At 40.0% G+C, this 19405-nt stretch overlaps 1 protein-coding gene across 3 annotated transcripts in view; it reads right to left on the bottom strand.

The window, feature by feature from the left end:
- Positions 1–19405, bottom strand: part of LOC141797761 (leucine-rich repeat and fibronectin type III domain-containing protein 1-like protein) — a 429138-nt gene that overhangs the window by 150303 nt on the left and 259430 nt on the right. The window lies entirely within an intron of this gene.

Here is a 19405-nt window from a genome sequence, read left to right as displayed (position 1 = left end):
CTGTGCACTCCTCTTTAATGCTTTTTGCAGTGTGACTGTTTAGGGATTTATGGTGTGCAGTGTTAAGGCTGTGCAGAGATCAGGAGCACTGTGTAAGGGCAATACAGAGCTCTGTGGCAACAAACAAGTCATGTTAGCGGCTGGAGACTGGTGAGCAGGGATGGGGATGTTCCCCTTTCACACAGGAGTGGATAACACAACACACAGCTGTAATACTGTGCTCCAAAGCCTGTGCAAGCTGGGAAAGAAAATAGACTTTGAATAAAAAGGATTAATTACTATTCTAAAATAAAAAAAGAAAAGTAAAGAAAAGAAAAGACTTATTCAGCCAAAGCCTCGAGTAAAGATACAACAACTAAAATAACCACTGCTCATTTTGCAGTTGTCAGATTCTTAAGATACTCAAAAATGCTTCAAATGTCCCTGTAAGTCCCTTAACGGTTAGCACTGTCAAGGCTAACTTAGTTGATTAGCTGGTTCAAAGCTAAGGCTCTACTTGTAAAAACTGTTAAACATAATATCGTATCTTTTTCCTGAAGGTAGATCAGGGCCCAGTGCCTCCTGCAGGTGGGGTCAGGATGGACCCTGAGTTCCCACTGCCTAACTGCTTCCTGACTTTGTGTTCTAAAGCCCTGATGCTAACTTGATGAAGCAAAAAAAAGATACAGAGTCCTAAAAGGGGGAAAAGTTAAGCCAGATTGACTCCAAAACTTTATTCAAAGCAAGCACATTTTGACAAAGTGAGTTGAGAGATCTACAGAAAATCAACTGTCAACCAAGGGAGGGGCAGTGTCTTTTATACCCTAGTGTTAGGGTATTGCAGGGTAGGGTTAGGGTAGTGCAACAAGTTTGGGCAAAAGACGCTTTTTCCTTGGGAGTATATGTGGTAGGTTTATGATGGTTTCCTGTTTCTGAGTGTTCTGAGAGGGCAGGCAAAGGTAAAGGATAGCCATGCAGCAGTGAATATGGTGGCTTGGGCATTGTAGGCTGTATCTGTAGAACTGCTTTCACAGGGTTGGTCTGGGTTGTATGAATGTATGTTTTAACTTCTGTTGCCAACCAAATTACCCTTAGGGGACATTAAAGATTTTTAAGTCAATTCTTTTTGTTTTCTTGACCTTATTCAGCTTTTTTTTTCAACACAGCAGTCCTGTACAATAAGCTTAAGTTCAATGTTCTCAAATGTCTTGAAGTTTTTTCTTTTCTTTTCTTTTCTTTCTTTCTTTCTTTCTTTTTTTTTTTGTCAAGGCTGGCCTCAAACATGCATTTTAACCTGCTTTTCAAGAGGGCAAAGGGCAGGAAATATTTTGTTGTTGTTGTTTTTTTTTTTCCTGGAGACGGCCAGCTTTTGATGTCTTCATTTGCAGACTGGAGGGGGGCAGCCGTACGGGCCAGGGACAGGTGACTACTTTATGTAAGCCACTACACAACTTTGAACCGCCCCATTAACCGACTGTTTTTGGATAAAAAATCCTCTACAATAAAGTGAATGGAAATGTCTCAGCCCTACAAGTTTGACCATGATTGAACGGCTGTATTCAAGAATTGAAGTGTAAATTTAAATTAAATTTTGCTGTGACTGGTTAGACCCAGCCTTAAGTATAGCATGATGCAACTGTGGTATAAGGTATTCACTGAGTTCTCAGTTTCTCAAATAGGTTCCTGCATATTTATTTCCATGATTTTCGCTACCTGTGTTTCCCGTCTTGCGCTGAGTATCTTCCACATAGCACTCTACAAAGGGATCCTCTCTTTTGTGGTCTGATTTCCATTCCACAGCGGAGTGGGCTGACTTTCACGTCCATCACAGGGAGCCTGGTCCCCAGAGTGCTGCTTTTATCTGTTTGTCCCATCTATGTTCCCTCTCTCTGCTACTGTCTCTCTTTTCTCTTTCTCATGACTCTGTCTGTCTCTTAAGTTCTGACAATATTTTTCCCTGCATGCAGGCAGGTACATCAGTTATACCCACTCAAAAAAAAAAAGAAAAAAGAAAAAAAAAGAAAAATAAAAGAAAAAAAGAAAAGTATCCACATTGAATTTGCAGTCGTGACTCTAAATCTGAAGGGACATGTTTAACTGTGCAGGATAATTAGAATATGCCAGGAAGCACATGTTTTGAGTATTCTTATTTAGGATCCTCAACTCAGAATCATGTTTTACTTACTGGGGTGCATTGTGGGTCCCTGGTTTGAATCCCTGGCTTGGCAGTTGCCTTTCTTTGTGGAAATTCAATGTTCTTCCTATGCATGCATAGGTTCTCACCAGGTACTCTGGCTTCCTCCCCCAGTCCATAACCCTGCTCATTGGGTCATTGGTCACTATAAAATCTTAGTAGATGTGAGTGTGTGCGTGAATGGTTGTTTGTCTCTAAATTTTAGCTCTGTGATAGGCTGGTGACATCTTCACCGTCTCAACCAATGAAAGCTAGGATAAGCTCCAACAACACCAAACAGAACAAGCAATATAGGATGGATGGATGGATGGATGGATGGATGGATGGATGGATGGATGGATGGATGGATGGATGGATGTGACTCACTCACTTAAGCTAGTCTATCCACTCACAGAGCAATGTATCGAAAGACTCAGTGTCATGATAACCAGCAAGGATAAAAAAGAGAAAATACTGGAATGGAAAAGATAAAAGGAACAGCAAGAAAGTGTAAGGTATAGGATGGGTGCAAGGGTGAAAAAAAAATATATATAAAAATACTTTGATGGGTAGCAAGATCACAACCACCCTGATCTTCAAAGGTGTATGATGTGAGGACAGAAAAAAAAGATTAGTACAAGAGTTTAAAAGAAGAGTGTCACAAAAAGAGGAGGTGAGTCAAAGAAGGAGAGGAATAGGGAAGTGCAAAAGGACCCCTGCTGGTCAAACAGGTTCACTCGCTGACAGAAAAAAATCAAATCTGTGATCTTACAGGTGTGTATTTGCCAGAATAGGAGGAAGAACACCTGTCAGTGTCAAGAAGATGAAGGTTGAGGGAGGTTGGGGTAAGAGTGAGGCGAGTAGCTGTTAGAGTAAGTCACCAGGACTGAACGCATGTCAATAACAACGTTTGAAGTGTTTGTGCGAGTGTGTGCAAGAGTGTATTTGTGTGTTCTGGTGGGGCAGTATTTGTGGGTTTGTGTACGACAGTGTCTGTCATCTTAGTGATCTGGAAAATCTCTTAGTTCTTTCAAGTCAAGCTGTTGTCGTCTCTGCACACGAAAAGCATATCACACACACACATACACACACACACACACCACATCAGCCTTTGATCTCTTTCAGCACCTTCCGCACACAGAGCACAAACATCTTTAATATTACACCTGACACGAAATGCAATGAGATATAGGACAGTGGAAAGAAAAAAAACAAAAAAAACTAATAACTTTGAAATCTTTGTGTCATTTATATGTTTATGCATATCACCTCCCACAACACAGCTCGGAAAAGGAGTAATATTAAAATGTGTGACGGGAGGTGGTAGAAGGGAAGTGTTTTCAAGCTGATCCAAGAGAGACTGATAGAAAGGGAGCAAGCAATGAAAGCACAAGAAGGAGTTGGTATATGAGAGCAAGGGGAGACAAGATAGTGCAGAACCTGGGTGTTTCTGCTGTCTATTAACTGCAAATACAAGAGTACAGAGCAGAAAACACGAGTCAGGGCAGCTACAATTGTACAGTCTGTGAATTAAGATGTTTAACACCATCACTCCACAGCACAAACTTACTCAACCTTGCAGTTTACAAATCCAATCCCACGATTACAATCAGGGTGTGATTTGCACCTTATTTTTCCCCGTGGCATCTGCTAGTGATTGAGACATCATGGCAGTGTTCACATGGTTCTGCAGGGGCTTCATTCAAAAGAATATCCAGCCTGTTTCCCATGTTAAGTTGGCGGGGGAGTGTGCTGGAGGAGGGTAGCATGCACACATAAAACCTCACTACACCTGGGTCCACTGCTGCCCAGCTATGCCTGAAGGTGTCACAGGGGCTCTCAGACTGCCAAGAAAGGATTTGTTTGTGCACAGAATGAAGAATAAGATCAGTTAGATTAAGCGCACTGGAAATTGATCCAAAATAAGGATTGCTGCCACCTGTAGCAGGTTTCTTGGAATAAGGATGAGGGGTGTCGATATCATGATCTTGACTTCTTAATATCCCAAGTCTTTATTGAGACCACTAATGATACACTCCTGTTATTTGGTGAAAGATTAGACAACGTATTTTTCTGTTTTCTTTTGCAAAACCTAAATTTTTCTGATGTTACGTCTGAACACATAATGAAAACTTTCTACCTTTGCTTTCATCCTACAGATTTTAACACTATTTTTTTTAGCACTGGTTACTACTTTTAACAAACAGGTTTTGTTGCAAAGTGTGTATGCAATTACCATGGCTAACCTGAGTAGAGGGGGACATGTGGAAACCTCTGGTGTTTAAATTAAAACCAGTGTGCCAGGTGCTAAAAACCTTTATTGTCTGCATAAGATAGGCCCCAAAAGCACAGGAAGCCCCAAATTCCCATTTTCAAACCAGTTTACAGCCTGGTACAAAAACAGTTATGGTATAACAAGCTGATTTCACTCTTATGAACAATGTTATGGGAGTAAATTGCTTCTCAACACATCAGATTTCATCATTTTGAGAACACAAGTATTGCATAGATTCTTTCATTTGAGGCACAACAGTTTTGAATGACAAGCAGATGCTTTTTAACTCTGTGCCAAATGTACCTCCTCCCAAATATAACTATGCTTAGAAACACCAAGCAAATCACAAGCTGTGTGGTTGGTATGACATTAATCAGCTCCAAATTAAAATAACTTGAACATGATAAGCTCAGAGTCACAATGAAAATCAGTCAAAAAACAAAGCCAGACTGGAAGCAGGCGATCTGACTGTCCAAGTGGCCACACTGCTCACAAGGGTTTTAACAGGGTATAACAGAGCAGCATGGACAAATCAACACACAAGTATGTAATGCTCATGACAGGGTCAAACTTCAAGGCATAGGGTCAACGGAGATGTACAAACCAGTCCTTAGTCGGTTTCTAGTCAAGGCCTTTCTTGCATGTTCAGTTCCCTTCACGAGAAGCTGCTCAACATAAATATTAACTCAGGACAAATACTGATAAAAACAAGTGTTATCAATCTGCTGATCTGGGTTTTCATCAGGGGTTGCAAATTTAGTCCTTGAGACCTATACTATATGTGTGATACAAAGCTGCCACAGCTCTCTGCAAGAAATCCCACTGCTGACTGGTGAGATGGAAAAAATTGACATAGGTGTTGCTATCTCACCTTTGGTGTTGAAGTGGATATTGGTTGGTCAGTAAGTGCCTATGACTACAGGGGAAAGATCCTATAAATCAAAGTGTCTCCTCACTTGAAGGTGTTTTTGTGATGCATGACGTGCTCAGAATTCAGCTGAGGGACAAACAGTCAGCTATCATTTAATCAATCTAACCACCCATCCATATAATACTGCTGCAGTATTCATGTGGCCGCTGACATGGCCAAGATATCCTATCAGATCCCCTAGCTTCACCCGAGGATTGCAAATGTTACAAGAGCAGTAGTTCTGTCCTTCAGCCACATAATTTCCCTTAACACTGGGGTCTTTTTGTGCCTAAATTTGCCTTCAGCACAGCTAGAAGAAAACATCCTGGAATTAATGGAAGTCAAACGTCAAAACATCTGCTCTACCACCACTTGATATAAGACCCAAACCAAACCCCAACAATATACCGACAAACACAACATAGAAATATCTTTTAACAGCAAAACATAAACCCCAGTTATGAAAAATAGTTTCATTGAATTTGCATCACATTTGTTTGGTGAACATCCTCCTGCAGCTAGCCACATGCTGATGTGGAGAACAGAGCTGCCGCGATGTAGGCAAAAAGAAACAGAAATCTGTCTCAAAAATGTTTGGTCTCTTTGGACATGATACAGTCTCATCCACAATATGAAGACAAGATCACAAACGGAATAGGATATGGGATTACCCAATCCCAGTACAGGATTTACTTGACTCTGTGTGTGAGTGTGTGTGTGTGAGTGTGTTTGGCGTGTGTTTGTCAGGATTTCAAAGAGGAGTCACACCACGGATGGTCTGTATGAGGATCAATTGAGTGGGTTTTCTATCCATGGGGCCATTATCTTTAAAGATTTTTTTTTTCTTTCGAGGTCACAGGTGAGTGCAGTTTTCATTAGAATTTTTTTTTACATAGTTTCATGCAGACATGAACATTAGACTTGAAAATTAGGCTAACAAATTGTGTACTTCACAAGTGCACTGCATTAAATCTTACAGGGTAGTGCTGTCCCAAAGCAAACACTGGGGCTTCGCACTGACTGGGAATGCAAATGCATTTCACAGCCATACACAGGTGTTCTTCCACCATCCGCTGATTGCAGCCATTAACCAATGTTTGGTCAACCCGCCCCTTCTTCTATGTATCAAACTGTCAGTGTGAACCCACTTACGCACTCAAAACAGTGCAAAAGTAAAATATTTAGGACGCAGCATTAAGCTCTTCTGACTGGTTATGAAAAGATCTGCACGCAACTCATGCAAATCCCACATTACCGACTGATCTAGTTTTCACATTACATTTTGTAGATTTAATTTGGTCAACAAACAACACATTATGACAACACACCACTGAATAAGCCTTTATATGATTTTTCACACCAATGATTTGCTGTGATTTGCAATATGGGCATTACAAACAAGCTCAAACCTGAACTTTTTTGTTCAAAGGTAGTCCCAAAATTGACATAAATTAAGGTTTAACCGACTGGAGCTTTAACTAAAACAATAAACATATGATATATTATGTCAATGTCTGCCTTGTGGTGTTGATAGGCTTCATAAGCGCCGGACAACATTTATAACTGTTACAACTTGAATGCACACTGTAGACAAACTATCTGATAGTTCCATATCCCTGTTAGCATTAATGTAGCATAACTGTTTCATGTTCAGTTACGAAGAAAACGGACAAATTTGGGAGTCATACATGACAATACTAACATTTTTTTTGAACATCCACATTATTATCTATCACTTGCTCTGAATTGGAACCCTGAAGAAGGTTTCTTTCCAGAACATTTGCGATTAAAGATAAACTCTAGCTTGTAATTTACCATAGCTACTGCAAATTAAAGCTGATGCTGTATTTAGCATTTGTTTTCATGCATCCATCATCCACTGTATGCTTCAGTGTCACAGCATGAATTACAAGCTCATGTGACAAGCTGTGGTTTGCATTATCATGTAAGCGATTGGAACCCGCATTAGCAGCAAACACAAATATATCCTGCACAAATCCATTAGCTACCTATTGTTAGCGCATACAAGCTAAAAACCTAAATGTAATTAACACATTACATGACCCATGCTATAAAGCAATATCCTCATTTCTGTGTTAAGGAATATGACGTGTTTTTTTAGACGTGTGTGTGTGTGTGTGTGTGTGTGTGTGTGTGTGTGTGTGTGTGTGTGTGTGTGTGTGTGTGTGTGTGTGTGTGTGTGTGTGTGTGTGTGTGTGTGTGTGTGTGTGTGTGTTCATCAGTCTGAAACAGTCAGTGGAAGAGAGATAATTGGAAATAACAGTCTATGCGGCATGCATTTTTAAACACATTAGAAAAAAATTGCTGGAGACATGAGCTGCTTTCTATTATTCAATCCATTAAGTCATTAAAATATAATTTACTGAGTCCATGTTTGTGAGAGGCAGCGCTAAAACAGAAAATAGAAATTCTGCTATCGAGGGGGGCAGAGGAATTTAAATTGATGCCTTGTATTTTCAGATAAATGATGAAAAAATCACAGAGAAATTGAAAGTGTTTAGAACAGCAATGAACCACATGCATTTAAACCATGCCGATACTTTGATGAGATATCATAGAGTTTCAAAAGTGCTTTAAAAACTGTAGTTGCTGGAAAGACATAATTTAATTAACAACCTGACAGAGGAAAATATATTCTCTGTCTAATTACAAAAACCTGTTATCCTGCTCTTCATATAAAAAAAATGAATAGCTGGCCTTGCTATAAACTAATTTCTATTGGGAATATGGAAAATAATGATTAAGACTGCACCACAGACTTCTCCCACGTACACTCCCCAGACACATTCCCTCCTAATGGCAACCCTTGGCTCCCCTGCTTTCACATTAAATAAAATACTGTTCAGCAACAGATGCATTTCTAGGTCACTTAAACAGACACACAGATCAGACACACACACACACACACACACACACACACACACACACACACACACACACACACACACACACACACACTCTATGCATCACACTTATTCACAGTGGCACAGTGTGCTTGTCACAAATGTATGCAGTAGGTAAGCACTAATGCCGCAGTCAACAGTGGAATTCAGCGCGTAATAAGTCCTCTGACTCAGCCTGCCTGTCTGCACAGTGGCCCAGGGAGCGCACAACAGATGTAGTCATTTAAATAGCTTTTTCCATTCTGCTGCATGGAGCACAAACCAGCCTTAAAATACAGAATATGGTAAGCACAATAACACCTGTGTTTTCTTATCTGTAGCTTGGTCTCCAATGTTGCTGTTGCTGCAGGCCCTGTGTCTTTGATGATGGAAAATCATTTTTGGTGTAAAGGAAAAAATGGATGTTGTACAAATTGAAACATCAGGGGCGCAGGTGTTTGTTTTAGCAATGGCTGGTGGTGAAAACAGCAAATCCAACAATGAACCTTGCTTTAGACAAAAGCAAATCTTCTCTGCACTCTGTCTGCCAAAGCTCCAGATATCGAAATGCATTTGTATTTGGATTCAAAATGGGAAGACAAAAAAAAACACATCAGATATCAACAAATCTTGAAAAAGTCCCTATCTCCAACTTTGTGATTTGTCTTTTACATCAACTGTTTACTGGACCTTAATTGAATATCCTGCTTCTATTTGTGTTGGGACAGGATGCTGGGTGCTTCAAATTTGTTTATGAGCATCAAGAATGGTTAAATGTTGCACAACCATATGTAAAAAGCAGCCTTAGAAGAGAAAAAGAAGGGCTTGTTTGATAAAGCATTCCTCTAATGCCTGCTGTTATTTCTTTACAGTCCTAAATGATTACAGGCCTTTGTTTTCTATCCGGCACAGGCCTTTTGATGAAGCTGCAGCCTGACTATAATTAGGTTTTTTATTACTGGTGAGAGCGTCTGCTTCCAGCACCACTAACTGTAAATCTACAAGTAAGCCTGATGGCATTTTAAAGAGTTGAATTTGCATAGCATTACAACAGGGTAAATCACTTTTCTGTGACCTTGTTAAAGGTTTCTAATATAGCCTGTAGAACCTGATCTGTTATTAAAGTGGGGGTACTGTGCTTTTCTTAAGACTGTCTGTTGTTCTGTCTGTCTAATACATCGGTAGCAGCTTTTACATGATTTACAGCTAAAAGAAATCATCACACTGGTTTTGGAAAAAATAAATAAATAAACAATAACAATTATCAGCCTTGATTAAACTACTGCTTTAGGGTCCCTTCTCTGTGATTGGCATTGCATGGGCATTTATAGGCAGACCTTGGTGTTTGAGGCCTGTTAGAGCCCAAAAAGTAACAACAACCTAATTTAATTTATTTTAAAAAAAATGTAATAATTGACCAAAAATGTAACAACTTGTTAAATTTTGGGCTGGATTTTACATCCAAAACAGCTGAGGCTTGATTTCAAATCACCTCATTGCAAGGCATATTGCTGAAGGCATGCATCCCATAGCAGCTGTTGGGTTTGCTGCTTTTAGAGAACTAATGAGCAAATAACTGTGTAAATCAGCAAGTGGATGGAGACGAAAAAGAGGAAACACTGAAGTTTCTTTTCAAGAAAACTTTTTGCCTTTGTAATTTTAGTGACTCAGGTAACAGTTCAGTTACTTTTAGCAATTCAAACTAGACACTAATCATCCATAAATTGCCTGACACTGCACATGCAATTTGCAATGCTAAGCATTTCACCTTAAAACACATCACGTTGCTTCTTTTGTTACTATTTTTTCAGTGGTATCCCTCTGGTATCTCATTAGTGCTGCCCTTCTCTGGAGCACAGAGTGAACTATAGCTGTGCATGTAGAGAGTGTGTGTCACCTGCCTGTAAAATGTCAGCTTGTGCATGACACTGCTGTCATTACAGATGCCCTTGAAATAATGCTCGATTTTTAAATAGTGAAGCCCTGTACTCCATGAACTATAGTACTTCAGATCTTCTTGTTCACTTATATGAAGTCAGACTCAGACTGGTGACAGTATCACTTCAGGAAAGTGAGCCATGTGATCATGAGCAGAAACAATGGTTTAATAGTTTTGAATATGTTTTTCTTAGCCATCTCATTCAGTGCTTAAATCCAAGGCCATGATACTAACAAGATCTGATACTTTAACTAGCCTTGAAGAGGACTTTACATAAAGACAGTTTTCTTTGCCCACGCCGCTGAAGTGAACATAGTGTGGACTTTTTTAATTAGCAGTATAGATCAGCCTCGTATAATGCTGTGTGCACTTTTCTTGGCTTTTGTGAACTTGAGTTTGATGTTGGCCATTCTGTTACAAGAAAAACTACCTACCTAAGCTAAAAGTAAACTGCAGACAGCATCAGCTGCATTTAAAGCCTTTAACAAACCAACACAAACTCACACAAAGAAGAACAGAAACACTGAAAACTGAATGCCATTGCAAACCCTGAACTCAGCAGGGACATCCACATAATGTCAGAGTATGGAACAGATTTTATAACCACGAAGAAATGGATTCTGATCTCTCTCCACCCACTGTCAACCTCCTTCTTTCTGCCTGTCCCTCTCCTCCTCCCTTCTTAAATATCTTTTTTCCTTCCCTTCATGTCTGCAGGCAGCTCTGAGACACATGTCCCTGGAAAAGCCATTAATGAAGCACACAAACACAAACTTACACACAAACAGACAGTTCATATTCCTTGTGTATTTCTTTTGCTCAAACTCACACTCGGGCAGAATAACTCAAAAAAAAAAAAAAACATACACAGTGTAAAAGCATTTTTTTCCTATCAAACCCACACACAAATGGAAGCAGCATTCTTGTCATTTTTAGAGGGGATCAAACCAGGGCAGTCCAGTTAGCACTGGAGCAAAGTCAAAAAGTGACACCACTTATATAAGCCGAGAGCTCCATCTTCCTCTCTGCTCCTCGTCTAAGCTCCCACTGCACAAGGTCACACTGGGACTGATGGGCCACTCACTCAAGCAGCTCGAGTCTACCCTTCATCTGTCCAAAATCTGCTAAGCACGTACTTAATCCTAACTGTACATGGACTGGGCTGGATTTTGTCCGGCAGTAGGAAGATGAAAATGCCAAAATGATGCCAGCTATTAGAACATGGTGGGCTGGAGCTGTTTTAAAATTCCCAGCACAATGTAACAGTGAAATGGCTGTACACTATGTTGTGCTATTAATACCAACCTGAGAATGTTTTATTAAGTATTTTTTAAACTTCTACAGTACAAACATGTTGTCAGATGGTTTTCCACCAGGACTTAGAAACCGAAGACATGCAACTTTTTGGGGGTTTCTGATTTACCAGAGATTGGTGATAAATAACTTCCAGCCAAGAGTCATACTGTGCTTTGTCAGAGGAGATTACCAGCTGAACTTTTATTCAGGTATGTGTCATTACCAGCTACCCCGGTCTTGCCTCACAGCCCACGTTTGGCCTCTTTTGCTCTACATGGAGTGTTGATGAACTTTCTACCACTGTCACCTGAAACACAAGCAGTGAATGATTTTATTTGGTCTACAAACAGAAACCAGTGCACCTAAGACTAAAAAAATGGGAAAACTATTAAAGTATAAAAGTGATTATCATGCAAGGGTATTGTACATAAGCAGGTAAGGTTATGGGGCCTCTTCTCTACTGTGTGCCCCATGTGCTGCATAAGAAGCAGGTGACTCAGGATTGGTTCTGCCTAGGAAAGCAACAATTAACTGGTTTTACAATTAACCGGAATTAAAAAAAAATCAGTTATTTAATCGTAAAGGCTCTACTACATCATGTTTCTCTCCTTACTCGCAAAAACGGTCATGATATAGGTACGTTATTTCCAGCGCAACCTGGAGAGAATGAAAACAAAGTTATACCAGTGATTCACCTGCTTATAGTGCTGCAACTATCAAGCATGGAAGCTACACTACATCAGTTTAGCAGGGCTTGACAATATAACTGTCCCGTTGCCCTGATGCACATCTGAAAGGCTTTGGGCTGGCTGACTGCACCCTCCAGCCAGTTAAATTAATATCTCTAATAATAAACGGATAACCACATTGATTTTGACAGTTTTGACAGTGATCAGTGTAAGATCGTGGTGTTGTTGACTGATTTAGCGAGCGTTTCACGGCCATCTCTTTACGCATGTTCACGCGTGAAATGGATGAAAGGCTCTACTGCTCTTCCCAGTGGTTTAAGAGTTAGGGCCACTAAAATTGATCTGCCTCTGAGCAGATTTACCTTCATGTCAATGCCTGAATTAACGCATAATAATCATGATAATTGTGAAATTGTGATTATTCCTCAGACAATAATCCTACAAAATCTATAATCGTTGCAGCCCCAGTTCTGACCCTGCTGAATGCCATTTCTCGGTCTCTTCTTCTTTATCTGCTGTCCTACATTTCTGAACAAAGGCATAAAAGCCCTAAAAATTATGTAAAAAATGCAGTCATTACGTGTTCCATACAGATTCAAAACCATTATTGTTTTTATAAAAACAGCAACATCCAGGACCTCAGCAGGGGACAATTTTATTGCAGTGCATTAAGCTCTATGCAAATACTTCAATTCCCTTAGTTTCAAGAGCAGACTATGAAGAATTATACAAATTGCTTCTGTTTGTATAGAAAGAAGCTTGAGCAAGATGATATTGATCTTGGTTGGGCATAAAGGCTGTCGAAAGCAGGAAACAAGTCAATTTCCTGTGCCTATACAAAATGAAAGAGGTTGGGGCCCAAAGTTCCACCTATTATAAATCTTGTACCCTGGTTTTGTTTGCGTATTATGTGAAAGAAGATGAAGAAGAGAACTGGAGTCTTGTGTATCAGGAATGCTGAACACAAGCTTTGAAATAATGTGATTTTAACATTGACTGGCTAAGACTGAGATTCATCCTTATAACACCTTCTATACATCAACATTTACAACCAGCAGCAAAATTCTGGTAGTGCGGTGAAACAAAGGCTGGACTGTTTTGACCATGCATGTGTGAGTTTCCTCTCCAGATACCCAGCTTCCTTTCACAGTTCATATAGTTTCTTATATTGCCCCATAGTAGGTGTTAGAGGGCCTATGAATTATTGTCTGCCCCTCCGTCAGTCATATGATGCACATGCTACCTATGCAGGGTATTTTCTATCTCTCACCCAAAAACAACCTGGATCTACCTCCGCTGCGACTCCATAAAGATAAACAATAGGTGAATACAGATGGACTGAAATGCCTGTCACATGATTGTGCACATCTACATCTTTTTTTGTTCCATTTCTTGACAACATCAAATAGTGTAGAGGCTGCAGCCAAAGCTAACTGTCATGCTAGCTTCAAACTGGGCACGAAAAGTCACAGTGACAGCTGATGAAAAGACAAGAAGACAAAAAGTTCAGGGATCAAGCCCTTACCCATGCCCTCTGGTAGTTCATTTCCTTACCTAAGAGTCCAATCATGCCACCTGTATTATATTTCAATCATTGTCTCAGGTCAGAATTAATTATACAGTCGACCATTTGGCTGTTGTGATTAATTGGATGAATGGCTGGATGGAGGCCCTGGAGTTCATTGAAGTGTTAAAATTAAAGCAGCTTTGTGATTCATTTATGAAATGGAATAAATTGCAGACCCTTCTTTTTGTGCGCATGAATTTTTAGTAAGAAATCGTGTTCATGTTGCAGGAATCTGTAAAAAAGAGGATTCCCGCACGAAAGTGTGTTTTCTCATGTTTGATTACTTTGTTATGAAATATTAAATAAATTACACTAATGGATTGTGTGTGTGTGTGTGTGTGTGTGTGTGTGTGTGTGTGTGTGTGTGTGTGTGTGTGTGTGTGTGTGTGTGTGTGTGTGTGTGTGTGTGTGTGTGTGTGTGTGTGTTGCTAAGCCTAACAGTAGTAAGAGCTGACATTTTTGGATAAATCACTCTGCCCCACACTATCACTGATTAAACTGAATGTGATGGACAGAGAAGACAGTAGAGGACATACCGCATAAATCTCTCATCATTTAGGTCTCCATCACAGACAAACATGTGGAAGGAACTATCAAGGACATCCATTAGCATATATCAAATTACATCCAGATGAGCACAGAGCTTACAGCATGCACTTGCATAAGCTCCTACAGTTGTAGTTCATGATAGGGTGGCCGCAGTAAAGCCTTTGAAGCTCAGTGAGCTGTTGAAGGATGATTATGCCACGCTCATGCACCCACAAGTCGTGTTACAACAAAATGTATAGATGTTATTGGAAGTACTTAAAATGTGTGTTGAAAGAATTATGATAAAGGCATGACTTTTACTGGTGATTGAGATAGATGGACAGAGGTCATCCGCCTTTGCAGTTAGTTTATTGCTTTCAGTTCCACAAGGAAAACAGGAAATCAGTGCAATGAGCCTGAACATCATCAGTATGGTTGAAAAAGTGTATGGCTACTCAAACCATCGTGTTTGGTGACTGCACTTTGTTTTCCCTTAAGGCTGTAATTACAGAGCTGTATATGTTCCTGGCTGGGACCATTCAATATTTACATGTGCTGATACTCTTGGAGGCTTAAGGGCCTGTAAGACTTATCATGCAGTTCTTATTACAGTTGGCAGATTCTGGGCATTTTAGCCTGATATACTGTCGATAATATTTTGGGCAGAGTGTGGAGCATACATTGACATAGTCTGACAACTGTCAGCGTCTGTTATCGATCTACACTGATCATCTATCCACCCATTATCTTTACTGCTTTACCCTTTTCAGGGTCACAGGGAACTGGTGCCTACCTCGGTTGTCACTGGGTCCAAGGTGTGGTACACCCCAGACCAGGGGTCTTTAATAGGGGGTCCGTGGCCCCAAAGGGGCCTGTGACACTATGGTTGATTAATTTTTATCATTTTTTAGATATTTTTGGGGCTTTTCATATCTTTAATTGGGTCGTAGAGAGAGAAGTGGATAGTAGGGGTGTAAATCACCAGTTTCATGACGATACGATACGATATCGATTCTTTGGACAATGATATGATATTTGCCAATATCACAAAGTCTGTCACGATACGATACGATTCAGGGGCCTTCGATCGATTTAAGACGATATTATGTCCTCCCTGAACACAATCGGCAACATTTCACCTGAGGCAAGAAAGAAATACAAAAAAAAATTGATAGTTTTATTACTGAAATGTGGAACGATGTGCTGCCCTTTGGGTATGACAGTTTGTAGAGGATTATAGCCATCTGTATGATCTAATTATGTTTTAAAATTAAAACTGGTTAAATTCAGGTAAGGTGCTTTTTTGCCCCCACAATTACCTTATGGGTCTTACTGTTATACTGTAATATTTGATTATTTATTATATCAAGTAATGATGCAACACTATAATTAAGAATAACTGATTACATAAAGTTTATTATTGACCTCCAACATTTGAGCATTTTCTATCAAACCAAAAAATTTGAAGCTTTGATTTTAATTAAACCCAAACATTTCTATTGTTCAAAATTAGAACTATCAACTTAACTAACTAACATTGATAGTTTTTAACTGTGATGCCTGATAACCACAGTTTGTATGTCAGTGTGATCAGACTTTGTTTCACTGTGTAATAGTCGATGTGGAGGAGGAATGACACTAAGCTCTCGCCGTTTTATTTTTTAACTTTATGAAATTTCATGAATCTGCGCTACAAAATCAAATAATGAGATAACTCACTGCAGTCGTGTGATGATGCACTCCTGTCGTGTGTGCAGCATGCATCCTCCACATTCAGGTCGACCGTATCTTACCCGGATACAGGAGAGCTATTTTATGATTAGCCGATATATCTGGCTCCCTTTTAGCTCTGTGATGCTAACAGCGTCTTGCTACACGTTCGCCTACAGCGGTGTGACTTGGTGGGCACTAAACAGTTCATTTTACAGCAGGAGAAATATCAGGCGTGGCGTGTCAGAGAGTGGAAAGGTTCAAATGTGTGTCTCATACGCTGAGTGCGTGAGGCTTGAGAGGAAACTTCAGAACGACTCGCGGTTGGACGGAGACGGACATGCGTGTCCGGTCGGGATTTCAAAATAAAGGTGTACATTAAAGACCACGATGATGATCAATGTTTTGACTTTCCATCGATGTGATTGGATCATTGCTTAACCAATCGATGTATCGATGTATATCGATGGATCATTACACCCCTAGTGGATAGGGCAGGAAACAGGGAGAGAGTGGGGAGTAACATGTAGGAAAGAGGCTACAGACTGGATCCAAACCCGGGCCACCCCTAAATAGGACGCAACCTTAGTCACTATCATCTGCACTCCTGGTTACCAGGTCACCAGGTCACCAGTTTATTATAAGGAAAATGCACAGAGACGGACAATCATTCATGTACACACTAACACCTGCGGCGATTTAGAGTGACCACGCTGCTCTGTTATTTTTACAATTTTACAAGTGTCTTAAAAAATGGACAGTGCTGGCGGAAAAAATAAAAATGCTCCCACAGTGTCAACAGGCAAAGGTCAAATACGGCATTCTCCTATCCAGAAGTTTAGGTAAAAGCTCTGGGATAACTTATTGCAAAGTAAAATGTCACTATAACTTAGCCTGGGCCAATAACAAATTTTGCTAGACAATTTATTTTCCAACAATCATTGACAATCAACAATATTACTGATTACAATTGTTAAAATTTTGAGACCAAATTAACCACTTATATGAAAATAACATATCATAATAATGCAATACACCCTTTCAAATGCAATAAAATGATTTTTTTGTCTCATGAGTATTTTTTGCTAAAGTAATTGGAATACGAATAACTTTCAAATATCTTATAAATAAATAAATCAATAAATAGATAAATAAATAAATAAATAAAAATAGATTGCTAGTAAAAAACTTCACTTAAATAAAAAACTGTGGAAAAAGGGCAGCATTTCTTTTGCAGTGTAGTGAACTACACTTGGAATACTCCAAACAGAGGAAACTGGACTGTTTAGAGTTTGTGAATACATTTCACCTCTTATCCATGAGGCTACATCAGCCTCATCAGCTTCATCCCAAACTAAAAATTGTCTGTTTGTTTCAGTTTTAAGAGTTCAGAATATACTTTCTATGAGCACACGCCATTTTGCGCTGTTCCGTTTGGATTTACTTTGTCCATTAAACGCCTCAGTGAGTGTTGACTGTGGGGACGAGTGTTGACAGTGGACTGGCCAGGTGCTGAGAGCGATGCAGAGAGTGAACCCTCTTGACATCCAGCCTGTTTGAAGGCGAGAGACAAGGATATCAAACACGCAGGCACATGGCGATATATTGAGTCTGGCAAAATTATCAAGATCATTTCATTGATCGTATGATTAGTTGATTTATTGATTATCACCCGAGCCTACTAAACTATGATTGGACTGCATTCATCTGTATAGCTGTACTGAAGCTAATTTAATAATTTCAATACTATCACTTATCATATCATTTCATTATTTGTCTTACTTTAACTTCTTCTATTTGCACAACCAGAGGGCAGAAAAACAAACCAAATGTTCCTGCTCATGCATGCTGCTGCAACACTCTCTGACCCTTACTTCTGTCATGTGTTTATGACTTTGGTGGGAGTTCATGGAGAGCGATGAAAGATAGTAGAGCAGCTCATCTGCAGAACTCTTTGAAGGCTTGAAGAGTCACACTTTACTTCGAATCTGTGGCACAAAAAGACATAAAAGTAAACTGAGCCCTAGCCAGCACCAGCTTTCTATTGTTGTGACATCATATCTTTCAAGGTCTGGCCAATCAGAATCCAGTATTTAACGTAGCAAGGTCAAACAGGCAAAGTCGTCTTTCTTCTATTCTGCTGTGAAAAAGCTGTTTTCTTCCACACAGCTAATGCCTCCTGAAATGCTAGTGGATAATGCGAGTAACTTTAAATCTACATCGTTACACTTTGAGAACCTCAATTTTGAAAACTTGGATTATCTTTGTTCTCGTACTTTTTATTGCACTTGCACTGTTTTGAATACTTAAAAATGCCTGTACATTAACTTTTATTTTAGAATTTTAGACTTAACCAAAGTCCTCATCAGAAACCTGAAGGAAGATCTCATCGAAGGGCGCACTCTGACAGGTATTTTATTTTTGACACTTTGGGTTTGCTGCCTTAAGCATTTCAGCAATAGCCAGGCTACCTATACGCATCTGCATACAGTGTCTGTATCTATAATAATGTGACACACTCGTAGCAAGAGCTTTACACAACCTGATGTGCACTGCTGCTTATCCAACGTGACTATGGCAGGTGCCCAATGGGGATTGTGTATCTTATATCTTACCACTTAATAGTGACAGAGGCTGCCTTACCACACTGTTTTTTTCCTCCGATGCAGAACATCTCTTGATTCTCCAAACAACACGCAGACAAGCTGCTTCAGGCTCATTTCTAATGACTGTAAGTCTAGGCATGCTCACTGTCTCACTCTTTTCTCTGCCTGCTTAGGTCTGTAATAGAAATTTGAAGCCTCTACAAGGGTTTCCACAGTACAGCTGTTAACACAGGCAGGGCTGGTAAAAAATGACCCGTTTCCCTGCAGACATAAAGACATATTCATAACAGTCTCATTGCAACAACTGTCATAGCAGAACCTTTCACAAGGCTTATAATACAACTAGAGAAGCTTTCAGAGAGAAAGGATGGAACAGGATTGAGGGGATGAGAGGAGTCACCCACACACTGCTGCTGGTAAAAAAAGAAAGCTATAGGCGAGAAAGAAGAGGGAGGCTAGAGAGAAGGGATGTTGGGGATGAAGTCAAGACAGATGGGGAAAGAGTGAGGGGTAGTGAGTGGACGTTGCAGCGGGCAGTGCCAACAGTTGCGGCCTGTCATCACACAACAGGGAGTTTGTGCATGAATGTGTGTGTGCATGCACTTATATGTGCTGTGATATTTGAATATGCACTGCCAGCTGTCACTTTCGGTAGGCATGTGACACATTCCTTTCTTTGTCAGGCAGACTACACAGACAAGCAGGGAATTTCACCGCTGCCTAGCAACTACGTGGTAGCCTGTGGGACTATGGCAATACGACATCTTTTCCTCGATGTTTCTGCGCCAGATCTCACACTTCCCCTTTCATTTGAAAGCATGGCCAAACCG

Source organism: Halichoeres trimaculatus, unplaced genomic scaffold, assembly GCF_033239565.1.
Source record: "Halichoeres trimaculatus isolate MK-OKI-2021-1 unplaced genomic scaffold, fHalTri1.1 fHalTri1_scaffold_9, whole genome shotgun sequence".
In the NCBI taxonomy this organism is placed as follows: Eukaryota; Metazoa; Chordata; class Actinopteri; order Labriformes; family Labridae; genus Halichoeres; species Halichoeres trimaculatus.
The sequence above is the reverse complement of the archived record's forward strand: the minus strand, read 5'-3'. Positions and strand labels throughout refer to the sequence as shown.